Here is a 20,269-nt window from a genome sequence, read left to right as displayed (position 1 = left end):
AATGTCCGAGCCTGCCAGGATTCGAACCTGAAATCTTCTGATCCGTAGTCAGACGCGTTATCCGTTGCGCCACAGGCCCGCAGTCCTCGAGCCTAGACAGGAACAGTTGCCAAATATAAGATGGTTCTTCTTATAGCGCAACACTCAAAAAGAGCGAAAAACTACAAAAAGAAAATGCTCAAGGCTGCCAGGATTCGAAACTGGAATCTTCTGATCCGTAGTCAAACGCGTTATCCGTTGCGCCACAGGCCCGTGGTGCTCGAGCCTGGACAGTAACAGTTGTCAACTATAAAATAGGTCTTCTTCTAGCACAACACCCAAAAAGAGGGAAAAATTACAAAAAGAAAATGTTCGAGCTTGCAAGGATTCGAACCTGGAATCTCCTGATCCGTAGTCAGACGCGTTATCAGTTGCGCCACAGGCCCGCAGTCCTCGAGCCTAGACAGGAACAGTTGCCAAATATAAGATGTTTCTTCTTATAGCGCAACACTCAAAAAGAGCGAAAAACTACAAAAAGAAAATGCTCAAGGCTGCCAGGATTCGAATCTGGAATCTTCTGATCCGCAGTCAAACGCGTTATCCGTTGCGCCACAGGCCCGTGGTGCTCGAGCCTGGACAGTAACAGTTGTCAACTATACGATAGGTCTTCTTCTAGCACAACACCCAAAAAGAGGGAAAAATTACAAAAAGAAAATGTTCGAGTCTGTCTGGATTCGAACCTGGAATCTTCTGATCCGTAGTGAGACGCGTTACCCGTTGCGCCGAAGGCCCGCGGTGCTAGAGTCTGGACAGTAACAGTTGTCAACTATAAGATAGGTCTTCTTCTAGCACAACACCCAAAAAGAGGGAAAAATTACAAAAAGAAAATGTTCGAGCTTGCAAGGATTCGAACCTGGAATCTCCTGATCCGTAGTCAGACGCGTTATACGTTGCGCCACAATCCCGCAGTCCTCGAGCCTAGACAGGAACAGTTGCCAAATATAAGATGGTTCTTCTTATAGCGCAACACTCAAAAAGAGCGAAAAACTACAAAAAGAAAATGCTCAAGGCTGCCAGGAATCGAACCTGGAATCTTCTGATCCATAGTCAGACGCGTTATCCGTTGCACCACAGGCCCACGGTGTTTGAGCTTGCACAGGAACAGTTGCCAGCCTTGAGATATTTCTTCTTATAGCTCAACACTCAAAAAGAGCGAAGAAACTACAAAAAACATGCTCGACCCTGCCAGGATTCTTACAAGGAATCTTCTGATCCATGGTCAGACACATTATCCGTTGCGCCCACGGTATTCGAGCTTGAAAAGGAACATTTGCCAACTATGAGGTAGGTCTTCTTTTAGCGAAACACTCAAAAAGAGCGAAACACCTTAAAAAAGAATATGCTCGAGCCTGGAAACCTCTGATCCGTAGTCAGACGCGTTATCCGTTGCACCACAGGCCCGCCGTGCTCGATCCTGGACAGGAACAGTTGCCAACTATAAGATAGGTCGTGTTATAGCGCAACACTCAAAGAGAGCGAAGAAACTTCAAAAAAACATGCTTGAGCCTGCCAGGATTCGTTATCCGTTGCGCCACAGGCCCACGGTGTTTGAGCTTAACAGTAACAGTTGCCAACGTTGAGATAGGTCTTCTTATAACGCAACACTCAAATAGAGAGAAGAAACTACAAAAAGAAAATGCTCGAGCCTGCCAGGATTCGAAACTGGAATCTCCTGATCCGTAGTCAGACGCGTTATCCGTTGCGCCACAGGCCCGCGGTGCTGAAGCATGGACAGGAACAGTTGCCAACTATAAGATAGGTCTTCTTATAGCACAAACCTGAAAAAGAGGGAAAAATTACAAAAAGAAAATGTTCCAGTCTTCCAGGATTCGAACCTGGAATCTTCCGATCCGTAGGCAGACGCGTTATCCGTCGCGCCATAGGCCCGCGGTGCTCGAGCCTGGACAGTAACAGTTGCCAACTATAAGATAGGTCTTCTTATAGCACAACACTCAAAAAGAGGGAAAAAGTACAAAAAGAAAATGTCCGAGCCTGCCAGGATTCGAACCTGAAATCTTCTGATCCGTAGTCAGACGCGTTATCCGTTGCGCCACAGGCCCGCAGTCCTCGAGCCTAGACAGGAACAGGTGCCAAATATAAGATGGTTCTTCTTATAGCGCAACACTCAAAAAGAGCGAAAAACTACAAAAAGAAAATGCTCAAGGCTGCCAGGATTCGAAACTGGAATCTTCTGATCCGTAGTCAAACGCGTTATCCGTTGCGCCACAGGCCCGTGGTGCTCGAGCCTGGACAGTAACAGTTGTCAACTATAAAATAGGTCTTCTTCTAGCACAACACCCAAAAAGAGGGAAAAATTACAAAAAGAAAATGTTCGAGCTTGCAAGGATTCGAACCTGGAATCTCCTGATCCGTAGTCAGACGCGTTATCAGTTGCGCCACAGGCCCGCAGTCCTCGAGCCTAGACAGGAACAGTTGCCAAATATAAGATGGTTCTTCTTATAGCGCAACACTCAAAAAGAGCGAAAAACTACAAAAAGAAAATGCTCAAGGCTGCCAGGATTCGAATCTGGAATCTTCTGATCCGCAGTCAAACGCGTTATCCGTTGCGCCACAGGCCCGTGGTGCTCGAGCCTGGACAGTAACAGTTGTCAACTATACGATAGGTCTTCTTCTAGCACAACACCCAAAAAGAGGGAAAAATTACAAAAAGAAAATGTTCGAGCCTGTCTGGATTCGAACCTGGAATCTTCTAATCCGTAGTGAGACGCGTTACCCGTTGCGCCGAAGGCCCGCGGTGCTAGAGTCTGGACAGTAACAGTTGTCAACTATAAGATAGGTCTTCTTCTAGCACAACACCCAAAAAGAGGGAAAAATTACAAAAAGAAAATGTTCGTGCTTGCAAGGATTCGAACCTGGAATCTCCTGATCCGTAGTCAGACGCGTTATACGTTGCGCCACAATCCCGCAGTCCTCGAGCCTAGACAGGAACAGTTGCCAAATATAAGATGGTTCTTCTTATAGCGCAACACTCAAAAAGAGCGAAAAACTACAAAAAGAAAATGCTCAAGGCTGCCAGGAATCGAACCTGGAATCTTCTGATCCATAGTCAGACGCGTTATCCGTTGCACCACAGGCCCACGGTGTTTGAGCTTGCACAGGAACAGTTGCCAGCCTTGAGATATTTCTTCTTATAGCTCAACACTCAAAAAGAGCGAAGAAACTACAAAAAACATGCTCGACCCTGCCAGGATTCTTACAAGGAATCTTCTGATCCATGGTCAGACACATTATCCGTTGCGCCCACGGTATTCGAGCTTGAAAAGGAACATTTGCCAACTATGAGGTAGGTCTTCTTTTATCGAAACACTCAAAAAGAGCGAAACACCTAAAAAAAGAATATGCTCGAGCCTGGAAACCTCTGATCCGTAGTCAGACGCGTTATCCGTTGCACCACAGGCCCGCGGTGCTCGATCCTGGACAGGAACAGTTGCCAACTATAAGATAGGTCGTGTTATAGCGCAACACTCAAAGAGAGCGAAGAAACTTCAAAAAAACATGCTTGAGCCTGCCAGGATTCGTTATCCGTTGCGCCACAGGCCCACGGTGTTTGAGCTTAACAGTAACAGTTGCCAACGTTGAGATAGGTCTTCTTATAACGCAACACTCAAATAGAGAGAAGAAACTACAAAAAGAAAATGCTCGAGCCTGCCAGGATTCGAAACTGGAATCTCCTGATCCGTAGTCAGACGCGTTATCCGTTGCGCCACAGGCCCGCGGTGCTGGAGCATGGACAGGAACAGTTGCCAACTATAAGATAGGTCTTCTTATAGCACAAACCTGAAAAAGAGGGAAAAATTACAAAAAGAAAATGTTCCAGTCTTCCAGGATTCGAACCTGGAATCTTCCGATCCGTAGTCAGACGCGTTATCCGTCGCGCCATAGGCCCGCGGTGCTCGAGCCTGGACAGTAACAGTTGCCTACTATAAGATAGGTCTTCTTATAGCACAACACTCAAAAATAGGGAAAAATTACAAAAAGAAAATGTTCGAGCCTGCCAGGATTCGAGCCTGAAATCTTCTGATCCGTAGTCAGACGCGTTATCCGTCGCGCCACAGGCCCGCGGTGCTCGAGCCTGGACAGTAACAGTTGTCAACTATAAGATAGGTCTTCTTCTAGCACAACACCCAAAAAGAGGAACAAATTACAAAAAGAAAATGTTCGAGCCTGCCAGGATTCGAACCTGGAATCTTCTGATCCGTAGTCAGACGCGTTATCCGTTGCGCCACAGGCCCTCGGTGTTTGAGCTTGAACAGTAACAGTTGCCAACTATGAGATAGGTCTTCCTATAGCGCAACACTTAGAGAGAAGAAACTACAAAAAGAAAATGCTCGAGCCTGCCAGGACTCGAACCTGGAATCTCCTGATCCATAGTCTGACGCGTTATCCGTTGCGCCACAGGCCCGCGGTGCTCCAACTTAGGCAAGAACAGTTGCCAACTATAAGATAGGTCTTCTTATAGCACAACACTCAAAAAGAGACAAAAATTACAAAAAGAAAATGTTCGAGCCTGCCAGGATTCGAACCTGGAATCTTCTGATCCGTAGTCAGACGCGTTATCCGTTGCGCCACAGGCCCCGGTGCTCGAGCTTTGGCAGGAACAGTTTCCAACTATAGCATAGGGCTCCTTATAGCTCAACACTTAAAAAGAGCGAAAATAATCAAAAAGTAAATGCTCGAGCCTGCCAGGATTCGAACCTGGAATCTTCCGATCCGTAGTCAGACGCGTTATCCGTCGCGCCATAGGCCCACGGTGCTCGAGCCTGGACAGTAACAGTTGCCAACTATAAGATAGGTCTTCCTATAGCACAACACTCAAAAAGAGGGAAAAATTACAAAAAGAAAATGTTCGAGCCTGCCAGGATTCGAACCTGAAATCTTCTGATCCGTAGTCAGACGCGTTATCCGTCGCGCCACAGGCCCGCGGTGCTGGAGCATGGACAGGAACAGTTGCAAACTATAAGATAGGTCTTCTTATAGCACAACACTCAAAAAGAGGGAAAAATTACAAAAAGAAAATGTTCGAGCCTGCCAGGATTCGAACCGGGAATCTTCTGATCCGTAGTCGGACGCGTTATCCGTTGCGCCACAGGCCCGCGGTGCTCGAGCCTAGGCAGGAACAGTTGCCAACTATAGGATAGGGCTTCCTATAGCTCAACACTCAAAAATAGCGAAAAACTTCAAAACGAAAACCCTCGAGCCTGCCAGGATTCGAATCTGGAATCTTCTGATCCGTAGTCAAACGCGTTATCCGTTGCGCCACAGGCCCGTGGTGTTTGAGTTTGCACAGGAACAGTTGCCAGCCTTGAGATAGGTCTTCTTATAGCTCAACACTCAAAAAGAGCGAAGAAACTACAAAAAACATGCTCGACCCTGCCAGGATTCTTACAAGGAATCTTCTGATCCATGGTCAGACGCATTATCCGTTGCGCCCACGGTATTCGAGCTTGAAAAGGAACATTTGCCAACTATGAGGTAGGTCTTCTTTTAGCGCAACACTCAAAAAGAGCGAAACACCTAAAAAAAGAATATGCTCGAGCCTGGAAACTTCTGATCCGTAGTCAGACGCGTTATCCGTTGCACCACAGGCCCGCGGTGCTCGATCCTGGACAGGAACAGTTGCCAACTATAAGATAGGTCGTCTTATAGCGCAACACTCAAAGAGAGCGAAGAAACTTCAAAAAAACATGCTTGAGCCTGCCAGGATTCGTTAACCGTTGCGCCACAGGCCCACGGTGTTTGAGCTTGAACAGTAACAGTTGCCAACTATGAGATAGGTCTTCTTATAACGCAACACTCAAATAGAGAGAAGAAACTACAAAAAGAAAATGCTCGAGCCTGCCAGGATTCGAAACTGGAATCTCCTGATCCGTAGTCAGACGCGTTATCCGTTGCGCCACAGGCCCGCGGTGCTGGAGCATGGACAGGAACAGTTGCCAACTATAAGATAGGTCTTCTTATAGCACAAACCTGAAAAAGAGGGAAAAATTACAAAAAGAAAATGTTCCAGTCTTCCAGGATTCGATCCTGGAATCTTCCGATCCGTAGGCAGACGCGTTATCCGTCGCGCCATAGGCCCGCGGTGCTCGAGCCTGGACAGTAACAGTTGCGAACTATAAGATAGGTCTTCTTATAGCACAACACTCAAAAAGAGGGAAAAATTACAAAAAGAAAATGTCCGAGCCTGCCAGGATTCGAACCTGAAATCTTCTGATCCGTAGTCAGACGCGTTATCCGTCGCGCCAAAGGCCCGCGGTGCTCGAGCCTGGACAGTAACAGTTGTCAACTATAAGATAGGTCTTCTTCTAGCACAACATCCAAAAAGAGGAAAAAATTACAAAAAGAAAAATGTTCGAGCCTGCCAGGATTCGAACCTGGAATCTTCTGATTCGTAGTCAGACGCGTTATCCGTTGCGCCACAGGCCCGCGGTGCTCGAGCCTAGGCAGGAACAATTGCCAACTATAGCATAGGGCTTCTTATAGCTCAACACTCAAAAAGAGCGAAAATATACAAAAAGTAAATGCTCGAGCCTGCCAGGATTCGAACCTGGAATCTTCTGATCCGTAGTCAGACGCGTTATCTGTTGCGCCACAGGCCCGCGGTGCTGGAGCATGGACAGGAACAGTTGCCAACTATAAGATAGGTCTTCTTATAGCTCAACACTCAAAAATAGCGAAAAACTTCAAAAAGAAAACCCTCGAGCATGCCAGGATTCGAATCTGGAATCTTCTGATCCGCAGTCAAACGCGTTATCCGTTGCGCCACAGGCCCGTGGTGCTCGAGCCTGGACAGTAACAGTTGTCAACTATAAGATAGGTCTTCTTCTAGCACAACACCCAAAAAGAGGGAAAAATTACAAAAAGAAAATGTTCGAGCCTGCCTGGATTCGAACCTGGAATCTTCTGATCCGTAGTCAGACGCGTTACCCGTTGCGCCAAAGGCCCGCGGTGCTAGAGTCTGGACAGTAACAGTTGTCAACTATAAGATAGGTCTTCTTCTAGCACAACACCCAAAAAGAGGGAAAAATTACAAAAAGAAAATGTTCGAGCTTGCAAGGATTCGAACCTGGAATCTCCTGATCCGTAGTCAGACGCGTTATCCGTTGCGCCACAGGCCCGCAGTCCTCGAGCCTAGACAGGAACAGTTGCCAAATATAAGATGGTTTTTCTTATAGCGCAACACCCAAAAAGAGCGAAAAACTACAAAAAGAAAATGCTCAAGGCTGCCAGGAATCGAACCTGGAATCTTCTGATCCATAGTAAGACGCGTTATCCGTTGCAACACAGGCCCACGGTGTTTGAGCTTGCACAGGAACAGTTGCCAGCCTTGAGATATTTCTTCTTATAGCTCAACACTCAAAAAGAGCGAAGAAACTACAAAAAACATGCTCGACCCTGCCAGGATTCTTACAAGGAATCTTCTGATCCATGGTCAGACGCATTATCCGATGCGCCCACGGTATTCGAGCTTGAAAAGGAACATTTGCCAACTATGAGGTAGGTCTTCTTTTAGCGAAACACTCAAAAAGAGCGAAACACCTAAAAAAAGAATATGCTCGAGCCTGGAAACCTCTGATCCGTAGTCAGACGCGTTATCCGTTGCACCACAGGCCCGCGGTGCTCGATCCTGGACAGGAACAGTTGCCAACTATAAGATAGGTCGTCTTATAGCGCAACACTCAAAGAGAGCGAAGAAACTTCAAAAAAACATGCTTGAGCCTGCCAGGATTCGTTATCCGTTGCGCCACAGGCCCACGGTGTTTGAGCTTGAACAGTAACAGTTGCCAACTATGAGATAGGTCTTCTTATAACGCAACACTCAAATAGAGAGAAGAAACTACAAAAAGAAAATGCTCGAGCCTGCCAGGATTCGAAACTGGAATCTCCTGATCCGTAGTCAGACGCGTTATCCGTTGCGCCACAGGCCCGCGGTGCTGGAGCATGGACAGGAACAGTTGCCAACTATAAGATAGGTCTTCTTATAGCACAAACCTGAAAAAGAGGGAAAAATTACAAAAAGAAAATGTTCCAGTCTTCCAGGATTCGAACCTGGAATCTTCCGATCCGTAGGCAGACGCGTTATCCGTCGCGCCATAGGCCCGCGGTGCTCGAGCCTGGACAGTAACAGTTGCCAACTATAAGATAGGTCTTCTTATAGCACAACACTCAAAAAGAGGGAAAAAGTACAAAAAGAAAATGTCCGAGCCTGCCAGGATTCGAACCTGAAATCTTCTGATCCGTAGTCAGACGCGTTATCCGTTGCGCCACAGGCCCGCAGTCCTCGAGCCTAGACAGGAACAGTTGCCAAATATAAGATGGTTCTTCTTATAGCGCAACACTCAAAAAGAGCGAAAAACTACAAAAAGAAAATGCTCAAGGCTGCCAGGATTCGAAACTGGAATCTTCTGATCCGTAGTCAAACGCGTTATCCGTTGCGCCACAGGCCCGTGGTGCTCGAGCCTGGACAGTAACAGTTGTCAACTATAAAATAGGTCTTCTTCTAGCACAACACCCAAAAAGAGGGAAAAATTACAAAAAGAAAATGTTCGAGCTTGCAAGGATTCGAACCTGGAATCTCCTGATCCGTAGTCAGACGCGTTATCAGTTGCGCCACAGGCCCGCAGTCCTCGAGCCTAGACAGGAACAGTTGCCAAATATAAGATGGTTCTTCTTATAGCGCAACACTCAAAAAGAGCGAAAAACTACAAAAAGAAAATGCTCAAGGCTGCCAGGATTCGAATCTGGAATCTTCTGATCCGCAGTCAAACGCGTTATCCGTTGCGCCACAGGCCCGTGGTGCTCGAGCCTGGACAGTAACAGTTGTCAACTATACGATAGGTCTTCTTCTAGCACAACACCCAAAAAGAGGGAAAAATTACAAAAAGAAAATGTTCGAGCCTGCCAGGATTTGAACCTGGAATCTTCTGATCCGTAGTCAGACGCGTTATCCGTTGCGCCACAGGCCCGCGGTGCTAGAGCCTGGACAGTAACAGTTGTCAACTATAAGATAGGTCTTCTTCTAGCACAACACCCAAAAAGAGGGAAAAATTACAAAAAGAAAATGTTCGAGCTTGCAAGGATTCGAACCTGGAATCTTCTGATCCGTAGTCAGACGCGTTATCTCTTGCGCCACAGGCCCGCGGTGCTCGAGCCTAGGCAGGAACAGTTGCCAACTATAGCATAGGGCTTCTTATAGCTCAACACTCAAAAAGAGCGAAAATATACAAAAAGTAAATGCTCGAGCCTGCCAGGATTCGAACCTGAAATCTTCTGATCCGTAGTCAGACGCGTTATCCGTTTCACCACAGGCCCGCGGTGCTGGAGCATGGACAGGAACAGTTACTATAAGATAGGTCTTCTTATAGCACAAACCTGAAAAAGAGGGAAAAATTACAAAAAGAAAATGTTCGAGCCTGCCAGGATTCGAACCTGGAATCTTCTGATCCGTAGTCAGACGCGTTACCCGTTGCGCCACAGGCCCGCGGTGCTAGAGCATGGACAGTAACAGTTGTCAACTATAAGATAGGTCTTCTTCTAGCACAACACCCAAAAAGAGGGAAAAATTACAAAAAGAAAATGTTCGAGCTTGCAAGGATTCGAACCTGGAATCTCCTGATCCGTAGTCAGACGCGTTATCCGTTGCGCCACAGGCCCGCAGTCCTCGAGCATAGACAGGAACAGTTGCCAAATATAAGATGGTTCTTCTTATAGCGCAACACTCAAAAAGAGCGAAAAACTACAAAAAGAAAATGCTCGAGGCTGCCAGGAATCGAACCTGGAACCTTCTGATCCATAGTAAGACGCGTTATCCGTTGCACCACAGGCCCACGGTGTTTGAGTTTGCACAGGAACAGTTGCCAGCCTTGAGATAGGTCTTCTTATAGCTCAACACTCAAAAAGAGGGAAAAATTACAAAAAGAAAATGTTCGAGAATGCCAGGATTCGAACCTGGAATCTTCTGATCCGTAGTCAGATGCGTTATCCGTTGCGCCACAGGCCCGCGGTACTCGAGCCTAGGCAGGAACAGTTGCCAACTATAAGATAGGTCTTCTTATAGCACAACACTCAAAAAGAGGGAAAAATTACAAAAAGAAAATGTCCGAGCCTGCCAGGATTCGAACCTGAAATCTTCTGATCCGTAGTCAGACGCGTTATCCGTCACGCCACAGGCCCACGGTGCTCGAGCCTGGACAGTAACAGTTGTCAACTATAAGACAGGTCTTCTTCTAGCACAACACCCAAAAAGAGGAAAAAATACAAAAAGAAAATGTTCGAGCCTGCCAGGATTCGAACCAGGAATCTTCTGATCCGTAGTCAGACGCGTTATCCGTTGCGCCACAGGCCCGTGGTGCTCGAGCCTAGGCAGGAACAATTGCCAACTATAGCATAGGGCTTCTTATAGCTCAACACTCAAAAAGAGCGAAAATATACAAAAAGTAAATGCTCGAGCCTGCCAGGATTCGAACTTGAAATCTTCTGATCCGTAGTCAGACGCGTTATCTGTTGCGCCACAGGCCCGCGGTGCTGGAGCATGGACAGGAACAGTTGCCAACTATAAGATAGGTCTTCTTATAGCACAACACTCAAAAAGAGGGAAAAATTACAAAAAGAACATGTTCGAGCCTGCCAGGATTCGAACCAGGAATCTTCTGATCCGTAGTCAGACGCGTTATTCGTTGCGCCACAGGCCCGCGGTGCTCGAGCCTAGGCAGGAACAGTTGCCAACTATAGGATAGGGCTTCCTATAGCTCAACACTCAAAAATAGCGAAAAGCTTCAAAAAGAAAACCCTCGAGCCTGCCAGGATTCGAATCTGGAATCTTCTGATCCGTAGTCAAACGCGTTATCCGTTGCGCCACAGGCCCGTGGTGCTCGAGCCTGGACAGTAACAGTTGTCAACTATAAGATAGGTCTTCTTCTAGCACAACACCCAAAATGAGGGAAAAATTACAAAAAGAAAATGTTCGAGCCTGCCAGGATTCGAACCTGGAATCTTCTGATCCGTAGTCAGACGCGTTACCCGTTGCGCCAAAGGCCCGCGGTGCTAGAGCCTGGACAGTAACAGTTGTCAACTATAAGATAGGTCTTCTTCTAGCACAACACCCAAAAAGAGGGAAAAATTACAAAAAGAAAATGTTCGAGCTTGCAAGGATTCGAACCTGGAATCTCCTGATCCGTAGTCAGACGCGTTATCCGTTGCGCCACAGGCCCGCAGTCCTCGAGCATAGACAGGAACAATTGCCAAATATAAGATGGTTCTTCTTATAGCGCAACACTCAAAAAGAGCGAAAAACTACAAAAAGGAAATGCCCAAGGCTGCCAGGAATCGAACCTGGAATCTTCTGATCCATAGTAAGACGCGTTATCCGTTGCACCACAGGCCCACGGTGTTTGAGTTTGCACAGGAACAGTTGCCAGCCTTGAGATAGGTCTTCTTATAGCTCAACACTCAAAAAGAGGGAAAAATTACAAAAAGAAAATGTTCCAGCCTGCCAGGATTCGAACGTGGAATCTTCTGATCCGCAGTCAGACGCGTTATCCGTTGCGCCAAAGGCCCGCGGTGCTCGAGCCTAGGCAGGAACAGTTGCCAACTATAGGATTCGTCTTCTTATAGCACAACACTCAAAAAGAGGGAAAAATTACAAAAAGAAAATGTTCGAGCCAGCCAGGATTCGAACCTGGAATCTTCTGATCCGTAGTCAGACGCGTTATCCGTTGCGCCACAGGCCCGCGGTGCTCGAGCCTAGGCAGGAACAATTGCCAACTATAGGATAGGTCTTCTTCTAGCACAACACCCAAAAAAGGAAAAAATTACAAAAAGAAAATGTTCGAGCCTGCCAGGATTCGAACCTGGAATCTTCTGATCCGTAGTCAGACGCGTTATCCGTTGCGCCACAGGCCCGCGGTGCTAGAGCCTGGACAGTAACAGTTGTCAACTATAAGATAGGTCTTCTTCTAGCACAACACCCAAAAAGAGGAAAAAATTACAAAAAGAAAATGTTCGAGCCTGCCAGGATTCGAACCTGGAATCTTCTGATCCGTAGTCAGACGCGTTATCCGTTGCGCCACAGGCCCGCGGTGCTAGAGCCTGGACAGTAACAGTTGTCAACTATAAGATAGGTCTTCTTCTAGCACAACACCCAAAAAGAGGGAAAAATTACAAAAAGAAAATGTTCGAGCTTGCAAGGATTCGAACCTGGAATCTTCTGATCCGTAGTCAGACGCGTTATCTCTTGCGCCACAGGCCCGCGGTGCTCGAGCCTAGGCAGGAACAGTTGCCAACTATAGCATAGGGCTTCTTATAGCTCAACACTCAAAAATAGCGAAAATATACAAAAAGTAAATGCTCGAGCCTGCCAGGATTCGAACCTGGAATCTTCTGATCCGTAGTCAGACGCGTTATCCGTTGCGCAACAGGCCCGCGGTGCTGGAGCATGGACAGGAACAGTTACTATAAGATAGGTCTTCTTATAGCACAAACCTGAAAAAGAGGGAAAAATTACAAAAAGAAAATGTTCGAGCCTGCCAGGATTCGAACCTGGAATCTTCTGATCCGTAGTCAGACGCGTTACCCGTTGTGCCACAGGCCCGCGGTGCTAGAGCCTGGACAGTAACAGTTGTCAACTATAAGATAGGTCTTCTTCTAGCACAACACCTAAATAGAGGGAAAAATTACAAAAAGAAAATGTTCGAGCTTGCAAGGATTCGAACCTGGAATCTCCTGATCCGTAGTCAGACGCGTTATCCGTTGCGCCACAGGCCCGCAGTCCTCGAGCATAGACAGGAACAATTGCCAAATATAAGATGGTTCTTCTTATAGCGCAACACTCAAAAAGAGCGAAAAACTACAAAAAGAAAATTCTCAAGGCTGCCAGGAATCGAACCTGGAATCTTCTGACCCATAGTAAGACGCGTTATCCGTTGCACCACAGGCCCACGGTGTTTGTGTTTGCACAGGAACAGTTGCCAGCCTTGAGATAGGTCTTCTTATAGCTCAACACTCAAAAAGAGGGAAAAATTACAAAAAGAAAATGTTCGAGCCTGCCAGGATTCGAACCTGGAATCTTCTGATCCGTAGTCAGACGCGTTATCCGTTGAGCCACAGGCCCGCGGTGCTCGAGCCTAGGCAGGAACAGTTGCCAACTATAGGATTGGTCTTCTTATAGCACAACACTCAAAAAGAGGGAAAAATTACAAAAAGAAAATGTTCGAGCCAGCCAGGATTCGAACCTGGAATCTTCTGATCCGTAGTCAGACGCGTTATCCGTTGCGCCACAGGCCCGTGGTGCTCGAGCCTAGGCAGGAACAGTTGCCAACTATAGGATAGGTCTTCTTCTAGCACAACACCCAAAAAAAGGAAAAAATTACAAAAAGAAAATGTTCGAGCCTGCCAGGATTTGAACCTGGAATCTTCTGATCCATAGTCAGACGCGTTATCCGTTGCGCCACAGGCCCGCGGTGCTCGAGCCTAGGCAGGAACAATTGCCAACTATAGCATAGGGCTTCTTATAGCTCAACACTCAAAAAGAGCGAAAATATACAAAAAGTAAATGCTCGAGCCTGCCAGGATTCGAACCTGAAATCTTCTGATCCGTAGTCAGACGCGTTATCTGTTGCGCCACAGGCCCGCGGTGCTGGAGCATGGACAGGAAGAGTTACTATAAGATAGGTCTTCTTATAGCACAAACCTGAAAAAGAGGGAAAAATTACAAAAAGAAAATGTTCGAGCCTGCCAGGATTCGAACTTGAAATCTTCTGATCCGTAGTCAGACGCGTTACCCGTTGCGCCACAGGCCCGCGGTGCTAGAGCCTGGACAGGAACAGTTGCCAACTATAGCATAGGGCTTCTTATAGCTCAACACTCAAAAAGAGCGAAAATATACAAAAAGTAAATGCTCGAGCCTGCCAGGATTCGAACCTGGAATCTTCTGATCCCTAGTCAGACGCGTTATCTCTTGCACCACAGGCCCGCGGTGCTCGAGCCTAGGCAGGAACAGTTGCCAACTATAGCATAGGGCTTCTTATAGCTCAACACTCAAAAATAGCGAAAATATACAAAAAGTAAATGCTCGAGCCTGCCAGGATTCGAACCTGGAATCTTCTGATTCGTAGTCAGACGCGTTATCCGTTGCGCCAAAGGCCCGCGGTGCTGGAGCATGGACAGGAACAGTTGCCAACTATAAGATAGGTCTTCTTATAGCACAAACCTCAAAAAGAGGGAAAAAACAAAAAGAAAATGTTCGAGCCTGCCAGGATTCGAACCTGGAATCTTCTGATCCGTAGTCAGACGCGTTATCCGTTGCGCCACAGGCCCGCGGTGCTCGAGCCTAGGCAGGAACAATTGCCAACTATAGCATAGGGCTTCTTATAGCTCAACACTCAAAAAGAGCGAAAATATACAAAAAGTAAATGCTCGAGCCTGCCAGGATTCGAACCTGAAATCTTCTGATCCGTAGTCAGACGCGTTATCTGTTGCGCCACAGGCCCGCGGTGCTGGAGCATGGACAGGAACAGTTGCAAACTATAAGATAGGTATTCTTATAGCACAACACTCAAAAAGAGGGAAAAATTACAAAAAGAAAATGTTCGAGCCTGCCAGGATTCGAACCTGGAATCTTCTGATCCGTAGTCGGACGCGTTATCCGTTGCGCCACAGGCCCGCGGTGCTCGAGCCTAGGCAGGAACAGTTGCCAACTATAGGATAGGGCTTCTTCTAGCACAACACCCAAAAAAAGGAAAAAATTACAAAAAGAAATTGTTCGAGCCTGCCAGGATTCGAACCTGGAATCTTCTGATCCGTAGTCAGACGCGTTATCCGTTGCGCCACAGGCCCGCGGTGCTAGAGCCTGGACAGTAACAGTTGTCAACTATAAGATAGGTCTTCTTCTAGCACAACACCCAAAAAGAGGGTAAAATTACAAAAAGGAAATGTTCGAGCTTGCAAGGATTCGAACCTGGAATCTTCTGATCCGTAGTCAGACGCGTTATCTCTTGCGCCACAGGCCCGCGGTGCGCGAGCCTAGGCAGGAACACTTGCCAACTATAGCATAGGGCTTCTTATAGCTCAACACTCAAAAAGAGCGAAAATATACAAAAAGTAAATGCTCGAGCCTGCCAGGATTCGAACCTGGAATCTTCTGATCCGTAGTCAGACGCGTTATCCGTTGCGCCACAGGCCCGCGGTGCTCGAGCCTAGGCAGGAACAATTGCCAACTATAGCATAGGGCTTCTTATAGCTCAACACTCAAAAAGAGCGAAAATATACAAAAAGTAAATGCTCGAGCCTGCCAGGATTCGAACCTGAAATCTTCTGATCCGTAGTCAGACGCGTTATCTGTTGCGCCACAGGCCCGCGGTGCTGGAGCATGGACAGGAACAGTTACTATAAGATAGGTCTTCTTATAGCACAAACCTGAAAAAGAGGGAAAAATTACAAAAAGAAAATGTTCGAGCCTGCCAGGATTCGAACCTGGAATCTTCTGATCCGTAGTCAGACGCGTTACCCGTTGCGCCACAGGCCCGCGGTGCTAGAGCCTGGACAGTAACAGTTGTCAACTATAAGATAGGTCTTCTTCTAGCACAACACCCAAAAAGAGGGAAAAATTACAAAAAGAAAATGTTCGAGCTTGCAAGGATTCGAACCTGGAATCTTCTGATCCGTAGTCAGACGCGTTATCTCTTGCGCCACAGGCCCGCGGTGCTCGAGCCTAGGCAGGAACAGTTGCCAACTATAGCATAGGGCTTCTTATAGCTCAACACTCAAAAAGAGCGAAAAATATACAAAAAGTAAATGCTCGAGCCTGCCAGGATTCGAACCTGGAATCTTCTGATCCGTAGTCAGACGCGTTATCCGTTTCGCCACAGGCCCGCGGTGCTGGAGCATGGACAGGAACAGTTACTATAAGATAGGTCTTCTTATAGCACAAACCTGAAAAAGAGGGAAAAATTACAAAAAGAAAATGTTCGAGCCTGCCAGGATTCGAACCTGGAATCTTCTGATCCGTAGTCAGACGCGTTACCCGTTGCGCCACAGGCCCGCGGTGCTAGAGCCTGGACAGTAACAGTTGTCAACTATAAGATAGGTCTTCTTCTAGCACAACACCCAAAAAGAGGGAAAAATTACAAAAAGAAAATGTTCGAGTTTGCAAGGATTCGAACCTGGAATCTCCTGATCCATAGTAAGACGCGTTATCCGTTGCACCACAGGCCCACGGTGTTTGAGTTTGCACAGGAACAGTTGCCAGCCTTGAGATAGGTCTTCTTATAGCTCAACACTCAAAAAGAGGGAAAAATTACAAAAAGAAAATGTTCGAGCCTGCCAGGATTCGAACCTGGAATCTTCTGATCCGTAGTCAGACGCGTTATCCGTTGCGCCACAGGCCCGCGGTACTCGAGCCTAGGCAGGAACAGTTGCCAACTATAAGATAGGTCTTCTTATAGCACAACACTCAAAAAGAGGGAAAAATTACAAAAAGAAAATGTCCGAGCCTGCCAGGATTCGAACCTGAAATCTTCTGATCCGTAGTCAGACGCGTTATCCGTCACGCCACAGGCCCACGGTGCTCGAGCCTGGACAGTAACAGTTGTCAACTATAAGACAGGTCTTCTTCTAGCACAACACCCAAAAAGAGGAAAAAATACAAAAAGAAAATGTTCGAGCCTGCCAGGATTCGAACCTGGAATCTTCTGATCCATAGTAAGACGCGTTATCCGTTGCACCACAGGCCCACGGTGTTTGAGTTTGCACAGGAACAGTTGCCAGCCTTGAGATAGGTCTTCTTATAGCTCAACACTCAAAAAGAGGGAAAAATTACAAAAAGAAAATGTTCCAGCCTGCCAGGATTCGAACCTGGAATCTTCTGATCCGTAGTCAGACGCGTTATCCGTTGCGCCACAGGCCCGTGGTGCTCGAGCCTAGGCAGGAACAATTGCCAACTATAGCATAGGGCTTCTTATAGCTCAACACTCAAAAAGAGCGAAAATATACAAAAAGTAAATGCTCGAGCCTGCCAGGATTCGAACTTGAAATCTTCTGATCCGTAGTCGGACGCGTTATCTGTTGCGCCACAGGCCCGCGGAGCTGGAGCATGGACAGGAACAGTTGCCAACTATAAGATAGGTCTTCTTATAGCACAACACTCAAAAAGAGGGAAAAATTACAAAAAGAAAATGTTCGAGCCTGTCAGGATTCGAACCTGGAATCTTCTGATCCGTAGTCGGACGCGTTATCCGTTGCGCCACAGGCCCGCGGTGCTCGAGCCTAGGCAGGAACAGTTGCCAACTATAGGATAGGGCTTCTTCTAGCACAACACCCAAAAAAAGGGAAAAATTACACAAAGAAATTGTTCGAGCCTGCCAGGATTCGAACTTGGAATCTTCTGATCCGTAGTCAGACGCGTTATCCGTTGCGCCACAGGCCCGCGGTGCTAGAGCCTGGACAGTAACAGTTGTCAACTATAAGATAGGTCTTCTTCTAGCACAACACCCAAAAAGAGGGTAAAATTACAAAAAGGAAATGTTCGAGCTTGCAAGGATTCGAACCTGGAATCTTCTGATCCGTAGTCAGACGCGTTATCTCTTGCGCCACAGGCCCGCGGTGCTCGAGCCTAGGCAGGAACACTTGCCAACTATAGCATAGGGCTTCTTATAGCTCAACACTCAAAAAGAGCGAAAATATACAAAAAGTAAATGCTCGAGCCTGCCAGGATTCGAACCTGGAATCTTCTGATCCGTAGTCAGACGCGTTATCCGTTGCGCCACAGGCCCGCGGTGCTCGAGCCTAGGCAGGAACAATTGCCAACTATAGCATAGGGCTTCTTATAGCTCAACACTCAAAAAGAGCGAAAATATACAAAAAGTAAATGCTCGAGCCTGCCAGGATTCGAACCTGAAATCTTCTGATCCGTAGTCAGACGCGTTATCTGTTGCGCCACAGGCCCGCGGTGCTGGAGCATGGACAGGAAGAGTTACTATAAGATAGGTCTTCTTATAGCACAAACCTGAAAAAGAGGGAAAAATTACAAAAAGAAAATGTTCGAGCCTGCCAGGATTCGAACTTGAAATCTTCTGATCCGTAGTCAGACGCGTTACCCGTTGCGCCACAGGCCCGCGGTGCTAGAGCCTGGACAGGAACAGTTGCCAACTATAGCATAGGGCTTCTTATAGCTCAACACTCAAAAAGAGCGAAAATATACAAAAAGTAAATGCTCGAGCCTGCCAGGATTCGAACCTGGAATCTTCTGATCCCTAGTCAGACGCGTTATCTCTTGCACCACAGGCCCGCGGTGCTCGAGCCTAGGCAGGAACAGTTGCCAACTATAGCATAGGGCTTCTTATAGCTCAACACTCAAAAATAGCGAAAATATACAAAAAGTAAATGCTCGAGCCTGCCAGGATTCGAACCTGGAATCTTCTGATTCGTAGTCAGACGCGTTATCCGTTGCGCCAAAGGCCCGCGGTGCTGGAGCATGGACAGGAACAGTTGCCAACTATAAGATAGGTCTTCTTATAGCACAAACCTCAAAAAGAGGGAAAAAACAAAAAGAAAATGTTCGAGCCTGCCAGGATTCGAACCTGGAATCTTCTGATCCGTAGTCAGACGCGTTATCCGTTGCGCCACAGGCCCGCGGTGCTCGAGCCTAGGCAGGAACAATTGCCAACTATAGCATAGGGCTTCTTATAGCTCAACACTCAAAAAGAGCGAAAATATACAAAAAGTAAATGCTCGAGCCTGCCAGGATTCGAACCTGAAATCTTCTGATCCGTAGTCAGACGCGTTATCTGTTGCGCCACAGGCCCGCGGTGCTGGAGCATGGACAGGAACAGTTGCAAACTATAAGATAGGTATTCTTATAGCACAACACTCAAAAAGAGGGAAAAATTACAAAAAGAAAATGTTCGAGCCTGCCAGGATTCGAACCTGGAATCTTCTGATCCGTAGTCGGACGCGTTATCCGTTGCGCCACAGGCCCGCGGTGCTCGAGCCTAGGCAGGAACAGTTGCCAACTATAGGATAGGGCTTCTTCTAGCACAACACCCAAAAAAAGGAAAAAATTACAAAAAGAAATTGTTCGAGCCTGCCAGGATTCGAACCTGGAATCTTCTGATCCGTAGTCAGACGCGTTATCCGTTGCGCCACAGGCCCGCGGTGCTAGAGCCTGGACAGTAACAGTTGTCAACTATAAGATAGGTCTTCTTCTAGCACAACACCCAAAAAGAGGGTAAAATTACAAAAAGGAAATGTTCGAGCTTGCAAGGATTCGAACCTGGAATCTTCTGATCCGTAGTCAGACGCGTTATCTCTTGCGCCACAGGCCCGCGGTGCGCGAGCCTAGGCAGGAACACTTGCCAACTATAGCATAGGGCTTCTTATAGCTCAACACTCAAAAAGAGCGAAAATATACAAAAAGTAAATGCTCGAGCCTGCCAGGATTCGAACCTGGAATCTTCTGATCCGTAGTCAGACGCGTTATCCGTTGCGCCACAGGCCCGCGGTGCTCGAGCCTAGGCAGGAACAATTGCCAACTATAGCATAGGGCTTCTTATAGCTCAACACTCAAAAAGAGCGAAAATATACAAAAAGTAAATGCTCGAGCCTGCCAGGATTCGAACCTGAAATCTTCTGATCCGTAGTCAGACGCGTTATCTGTTGCGCCACAGGCCCGCGGTGCTGGAGCATGGACAGGAACAGTTACTATAAGATAGGTCTTCTTATAGCACAAACCTGAAAAAGAGGGAAAAATTACAAAAAGAAAATGTTCGAGCCTGCCAGGATTCGAACCTGGAATCTTCTGATCCGTAGTCAGACGCGTTACCCGTTGCGCCACAGGCCCGCGGTGCTAGAGCCTGGACAGTAACAGTTGTCAACTATAAGATAGGTCTTCTTCTAGCACAACACCCAAAAAGAGGGAAAAATTACAAAAAGAAAATGTTCGAGCTTGCAAGGATTCGAACCTGGAATCTTCTGATCCGTAGTCAGACGCGTTATCTCTTGCGCCACAGGCCCGCGGTGCTCGAGCCTAGGCAGGAACAGTTGCCAACTATAGCATAGGGCTTCTTATAGCTCAACACTCAAAAAGAGCGAAAAATATACAAAAAGTAAATGCTCGAGCCTGCCAGGATTCGAACCTGGAATCTTCTGATCCGTAGTCAGACGCGTTATCCGTTTCGCCACAGGCCCGCGGTGCTGGAGCATGGACAGGAACAGTTACTAT

At 47.2% G+C, this 20,269-nt stretch overlaps 49 non-coding genes across 49 annotated transcripts; all 49 read right to left on the bottom strand.

Moving 5' to 3' along the window:
* Positions 1 to 6: 6 nt before the first annotated feature.
* TRNAR-ACG (transfer RNA arginine (anticodon ACG)) lies at positions 7 to 79 on the bottom strand. Its single transcript has one exon. It is a non-coding gene; the product is annotated as a tRNA-Arg (tRNA).
* Positions 80 to 1,680: 1,601 nt separating this feature from the next.
* TRNAR-ACG (transfer RNA arginine (anticodon ACG)) lies at positions 1,681 to 1,753 on the bottom strand. Its single transcript has one exon. It is a non-coding gene; the product is annotated as a tRNA-Arg (tRNA).
* Positions 1,754 to 2,026: 273 nt separating this feature from the next.
* On the bottom strand, positions 2,027 to 2,099 carry TRNAR-ACG (transfer RNA arginine (anticodon ACG)). Its single transcript has one exon. It is a non-coding gene; the product is annotated as a tRNA-Arg (tRNA).
* A 1,601-nt stretch (positions 2,100 to 3,700) lies between these two features.
* TRNAR-ACG (transfer RNA arginine (anticodon ACG)) lies at positions 3,701 to 3,773 on the bottom strand. The gene has a single exon. It is a non-coding gene; the product is annotated as a tRNA-Arg (tRNA).
* Positions 3,774 to 4,219: 446 nt separating this feature from the next.
* On the bottom strand, positions 4,220 to 4,292 carry TRNAR-ACG (transfer RNA arginine (anticodon ACG)). The gene has a single exon. It is a non-coding gene; the product is annotated as a tRNA-Arg (tRNA).
* Positions 4,293 to 4,389: 97 nt separating this feature from the next.
* TRNAH-AUG (transfer RNA histidin (anticodon AUG)) lies at positions 4,390 to 4,462 on the bottom strand. The gene has a single exon. It is a non-coding gene; the product is annotated as a tRNA-His (tRNA).
* Positions 4,463 to 4,562: 100 nt separating this feature from the next.
* TRNAR-ACG (transfer RNA arginine (anticodon ACG)) lies at positions 4,563 to 4,635 on the bottom strand. The gene has a single exon. It is a non-coding gene; the product is annotated as a tRNA-Arg (tRNA).
* A 618-nt stretch (positions 4,636 to 5,253) lies between these two features.
* TRNAR-ACG (transfer RNA arginine (anticodon ACG)) lies at positions 5,254 to 5,326 on the bottom strand. Its single transcript has one exon. It is a non-coding gene; the product is annotated as a tRNA-Arg (tRNA).
* Positions 5,327 to 5,890: 564 nt separating this feature from the next.
* On the bottom strand, positions 5,891 to 5,963 carry TRNAR-ACG (transfer RNA arginine (anticodon ACG)). The gene has a single exon. It is a non-coding gene; the product is annotated as a tRNA-Arg (tRNA).
* Positions 5,964 to 6,410: 447 nt separating this feature from the next.
* On the bottom strand, positions 6,411 to 6,483 carry TRNAR-ACG (transfer RNA arginine (anticodon ACG)). Its single transcript has one exon. It is a non-coding gene; the product is annotated as a tRNA-Arg (tRNA).
* Positions 6,484 to 6,583: 100 nt separating this feature from the next.
* On the bottom strand, positions 6,584 to 6,656 carry TRNAR-ACG (transfer RNA arginine (anticodon ACG)). Its single transcript has one exon. It is a non-coding gene; the product is annotated as a tRNA-Arg (tRNA).
* A 1,256-nt stretch (positions 6,657 to 7,912) lies between these two features.
* Positions 7,913 to 7,985, bottom strand: TRNAR-ACG (transfer RNA arginine (anticodon ACG)). Its single transcript has one exon. It is a non-coding gene; the product is annotated as a tRNA-Arg (tRNA).
* A 273-nt stretch (positions 7,986 to 8,258) lies between these two features.
* On the bottom strand, positions 8,259 to 8,331 carry TRNAR-ACG (transfer RNA arginine (anticodon ACG)). The gene has a single exon. It is a non-coding gene; the product is annotated as a tRNA-Arg (tRNA).
* A 619-nt stretch (positions 8,332 to 8,950) lies between these two features.
* Positions 8,951 to 9,023, bottom strand: TRNAR-ACG (transfer RNA arginine (anticodon ACG)). Its single transcript has one exon. It is a non-coding gene; the product is annotated as a tRNA-Arg (tRNA).
* A 273-nt stretch (positions 9,024 to 9,296) lies between these two features.
* Positions 9,297 to 9,369, bottom strand: TRNAR-ACG (transfer RNA arginine (anticodon ACG)). Its single transcript has one exon. It is a non-coding gene; the product is annotated as a tRNA-Arg (tRNA).
* Positions 9,370 to 9,465: 96 nt separating this feature from the next.
* Positions 9,466 to 9,538, bottom strand: TRNAR-ACG (transfer RNA arginine (anticodon ACG)). Its single transcript has one exon. It is a non-coding gene; the product is annotated as a tRNA-Arg (tRNA).
* A 619-nt stretch (positions 9,539 to 10,157) lies between these two features.
* TRNAR-ACG (transfer RNA arginine (anticodon ACG)) lies at positions 10,158 to 10,230 on the bottom strand. Its single transcript has one exon. It is a non-coding gene; the product is annotated as a tRNA-Arg (tRNA).
* A 99-nt stretch (positions 10,231 to 10,329) lies between these two features.
* On the bottom strand, positions 10,330 to 10,402 carry TRNAR-ACG (transfer RNA arginine (anticodon ACG)). The gene has a single exon. It is a non-coding gene; the product is annotated as a tRNA-Arg (tRNA).
* Positions 10,403 to 10,675: 273 nt separating this feature from the next.
* On the bottom strand, positions 10,676 to 10,748 carry TRNAR-ACG (transfer RNA arginine (anticodon ACG)). Its single transcript has one exon. It is a non-coding gene; the product is annotated as a tRNA-Arg (tRNA).
* A 100-nt stretch (positions 10,749 to 10,848) lies between these two features.
* On the bottom strand, positions 10,849 to 10,921 carry TRNAR-ACG (transfer RNA arginine (anticodon ACG)). Its single transcript has one exon. It is a non-coding gene; the product is annotated as a tRNA-Arg (tRNA).
* A 100-nt stretch (positions 10,922 to 11,021) lies between these two features.
* Positions 11,022 to 11,094, bottom strand: TRNAR-ACG (transfer RNA arginine (anticodon ACG)). Its single transcript has one exon. It is a non-coding gene; the product is annotated as a tRNA-Arg (tRNA).
* A 619-nt stretch (positions 11,095 to 11,713) lies between these two features.
* On the bottom strand, positions 11,714 to 11,786 carry TRNAR-ACG (transfer RNA arginine (anticodon ACG)). Its single transcript has one exon. It is a non-coding gene; the product is annotated as a tRNA-Arg (tRNA).
* Positions 11,787 to 11,885: 99 nt separating this feature from the next.
* TRNAR-ACG (transfer RNA arginine (anticodon ACG)) lies at positions 11,886 to 11,958 on the bottom strand. The gene has a single exon. It is a non-coding gene; the product is annotated as a tRNA-Arg (tRNA).
* A 100-nt stretch (positions 11,959 to 12,058) lies between these two features.
* On the bottom strand, positions 12,059 to 12,131 carry TRNAR-ACG (transfer RNA arginine (anticodon ACG)). Its single transcript has one exon. It is a non-coding gene; the product is annotated as a tRNA-Arg (tRNA).
* Positions 12,132 to 12,404: 273 nt separating this feature from the next.
* On the bottom strand, positions 12,405 to 12,477 carry TRNAR-ACG (transfer RNA arginine (anticodon ACG)). Its single transcript has one exon. It is a non-coding gene; the product is annotated as a tRNA-Arg (tRNA).
* A 96-nt stretch (positions 12,478 to 12,573) lies between these two features.
* Positions 12,574 to 12,646, bottom strand: TRNAR-ACG (transfer RNA arginine (anticodon ACG)). Its single transcript has one exon. It is a non-coding gene; the product is annotated as a tRNA-Arg (tRNA).
* Positions 12,647 to 13,092: 446 nt separating this feature from the next.
* TRNAR-ACG (transfer RNA arginine (anticodon ACG)) lies at positions 13,093 to 13,165 on the bottom strand. The gene has a single exon. It is a non-coding gene; the product is annotated as a tRNA-Arg (tRNA).
* A 100-nt stretch (positions 13,166 to 13,265) lies between these two features.
* TRNAR-ACG (transfer RNA arginine (anticodon ACG)) lies at positions 13,266 to 13,338 on the bottom strand. The gene has a single exon. It is a non-coding gene; the product is annotated as a tRNA-Arg (tRNA).
* Positions 13,339 to 13,438: 100 nt separating this feature from the next.
* TRNAH-AUG (transfer RNA histidin (anticodon AUG)) lies at positions 13,439 to 13,511 on the bottom strand. Its single transcript has one exon. It is a non-coding gene; the product is annotated as a tRNA-His (tRNA).
* Positions 13,512 to 14,126: 615 nt separating this feature from the next.
* On the bottom strand, positions 14,127 to 14,199 carry TRNAR-ACG (transfer RNA arginine (anticodon ACG)). The gene has a single exon. It is a non-coding gene; the product is annotated as a tRNA-Arg (tRNA).
* A 98-nt stretch (positions 14,200 to 14,297) lies between these two features.
* TRNAR-ACG (transfer RNA arginine (anticodon ACG)) lies at positions 14,298 to 14,370 on the bottom strand. The gene has a single exon. It is a non-coding gene; the product is annotated as a tRNA-Arg (tRNA).
* A 273-nt stretch (positions 14,371 to 14,643) lies between these two features.
* On the bottom strand, positions 14,644 to 14,716 carry TRNAR-ACG (transfer RNA arginine (anticodon ACG)). The gene has a single exon. It is a non-coding gene; the product is annotated as a tRNA-Arg (tRNA).
* A 100-nt stretch (positions 14,717 to 14,816) lies between these two features.
* Positions 14,817 to 14,889, bottom strand: TRNAR-ACG (transfer RNA arginine (anticodon ACG)). The gene has a single exon. It is a non-coding gene; the product is annotated as a tRNA-Arg (tRNA).
* A 273-nt stretch (positions 14,890 to 15,162) lies between these two features.
* On the bottom strand, positions 15,163 to 15,235 carry TRNAR-ACG (transfer RNA arginine (anticodon ACG)). The gene has a single exon. It is a non-coding gene; the product is annotated as a tRNA-Arg (tRNA).
* A 269-nt stretch (positions 15,236 to 15,504) lies between these two features.
* Positions 15,505 to 15,577, bottom strand: TRNAR-ACG (transfer RNA arginine (anticodon ACG)). The gene has a single exon. It is a non-coding gene; the product is annotated as a tRNA-Arg (tRNA).
* Positions 15,578 to 15,851: 274 nt separating this feature from the next.
* Positions 15,852 to 15,924, bottom strand: TRNAR-ACG (transfer RNA arginine (anticodon ACG)). Its single transcript has one exon. It is a non-coding gene; the product is annotated as a tRNA-Arg (tRNA).
* A 96-nt stretch (positions 15,925 to 16,020) lies between these two features.
* TRNAR-ACG (transfer RNA arginine (anticodon ACG)) lies at positions 16,021 to 16,093 on the bottom strand. Its single transcript has one exon. It is a non-coding gene; the product is annotated as a tRNA-Arg (tRNA).
* A 273-nt stretch (positions 16,094 to 16,366) lies between these two features.
* TRNAR-ACG (transfer RNA arginine (anticodon ACG)) lies at positions 16,367 to 16,439 on the bottom strand. Its single transcript has one exon. It is a non-coding gene; the product is annotated as a tRNA-Arg (tRNA).
* Positions 16,440 to 16,539: 100 nt separating this feature from the next.
* Positions 16,540 to 16,612, bottom strand: TRNAR-ACG (transfer RNA arginine (anticodon ACG)). Its single transcript has one exon. It is a non-coding gene; the product is annotated as a tRNA-Arg (tRNA).
* A 268-nt stretch (positions 16,613 to 16,880) lies between these two features.
* Positions 16,881 to 16,957, bottom strand: TRNAR-ACG (transfer RNA arginine (anticodon ACG)). Its single transcript has one exon. It is a non-coding gene; the product is annotated as a tRNA-Arg (tRNA).
* A 446-nt stretch (positions 16,958 to 17,403) lies between these two features.
* Positions 17,404 to 17,476, bottom strand: TRNAR-ACG (transfer RNA arginine (anticodon ACG)). The gene has a single exon. It is a non-coding gene; the product is annotated as a tRNA-Arg (tRNA).
* Positions 17,477 to 17,749: 273 nt separating this feature from the next.
* On the bottom strand, positions 17,750 to 17,822 carry TRNAR-ACG (transfer RNA arginine (anticodon ACG)). The gene has a single exon. It is a non-coding gene; the product is annotated as a tRNA-Arg (tRNA).
* A 615-nt stretch (positions 17,823 to 18,437) lies between these two features.
* Positions 18,438 to 18,510, bottom strand: TRNAR-ACG (transfer RNA arginine (anticodon ACG)). The gene has a single exon. It is a non-coding gene; the product is annotated as a tRNA-Arg (tRNA).
* A 98-nt stretch (positions 18,511 to 18,608) lies between these two features.
* On the bottom strand, positions 18,609 to 18,681 carry TRNAR-ACG (transfer RNA arginine (anticodon ACG)). The gene has a single exon. It is a non-coding gene; the product is annotated as a tRNA-Arg (tRNA).
* A 273-nt stretch (positions 18,682 to 18,954) lies between these two features.
* TRNAR-ACG (transfer RNA arginine (anticodon ACG)) lies at positions 18,955 to 19,027 on the bottom strand. The gene has a single exon. It is a non-coding gene; the product is annotated as a tRNA-Arg (tRNA).
* Positions 19,028 to 19,127: 100 nt separating this feature from the next.
* TRNAR-ACG (transfer RNA arginine (anticodon ACG)) lies at positions 19,128 to 19,200 on the bottom strand. The gene has a single exon. It is a non-coding gene; the product is annotated as a tRNA-Arg (tRNA).
* Positions 19,201 to 19,473: 273 nt separating this feature from the next.
* Positions 19,474 to 19,546, bottom strand: TRNAR-ACG (transfer RNA arginine (anticodon ACG)). Its single transcript has one exon. It is a non-coding gene; the product is annotated as a tRNA-Arg (tRNA).
* Positions 19,547 to 19,815: 269 nt separating this feature from the next.
* TRNAR-ACG (transfer RNA arginine (anticodon ACG)) lies at positions 19,816 to 19,888 on the bottom strand. Its single transcript has one exon. It is a non-coding gene; the product is annotated as a tRNA-Arg (tRNA).
* Positions 19,889 to 20,162: 274 nt separating this feature from the next.
* On the bottom strand, positions 20,163 to 20,235 carry TRNAR-ACG (transfer RNA arginine (anticodon ACG)). The gene has a single exon. It is a non-coding gene; the product is annotated as a tRNA-Arg (tRNA).
* Positions 20,236 to 20,269: the final 34 nt, after the last annotated feature.

The sequence above is a fragment of the Rhipicephalus microplus genome, chromosome X (genome assembly GCF_043290135.1).
Source record: "Rhipicephalus microplus isolate Deutch F79 chromosome X, USDA_Rmic, whole genome shotgun sequence".
Taxonomy (NCBI): Eukaryota; Metazoa; Arthropoda; class Arachnida; order Ixodida; family Ixodidae; genus Rhipicephalus; species Rhipicephalus microplus.
Note: the sequence above shows the minus strand (reverse complement) of the source record. Positions and strands in the feature narration are given on the sequence as shown.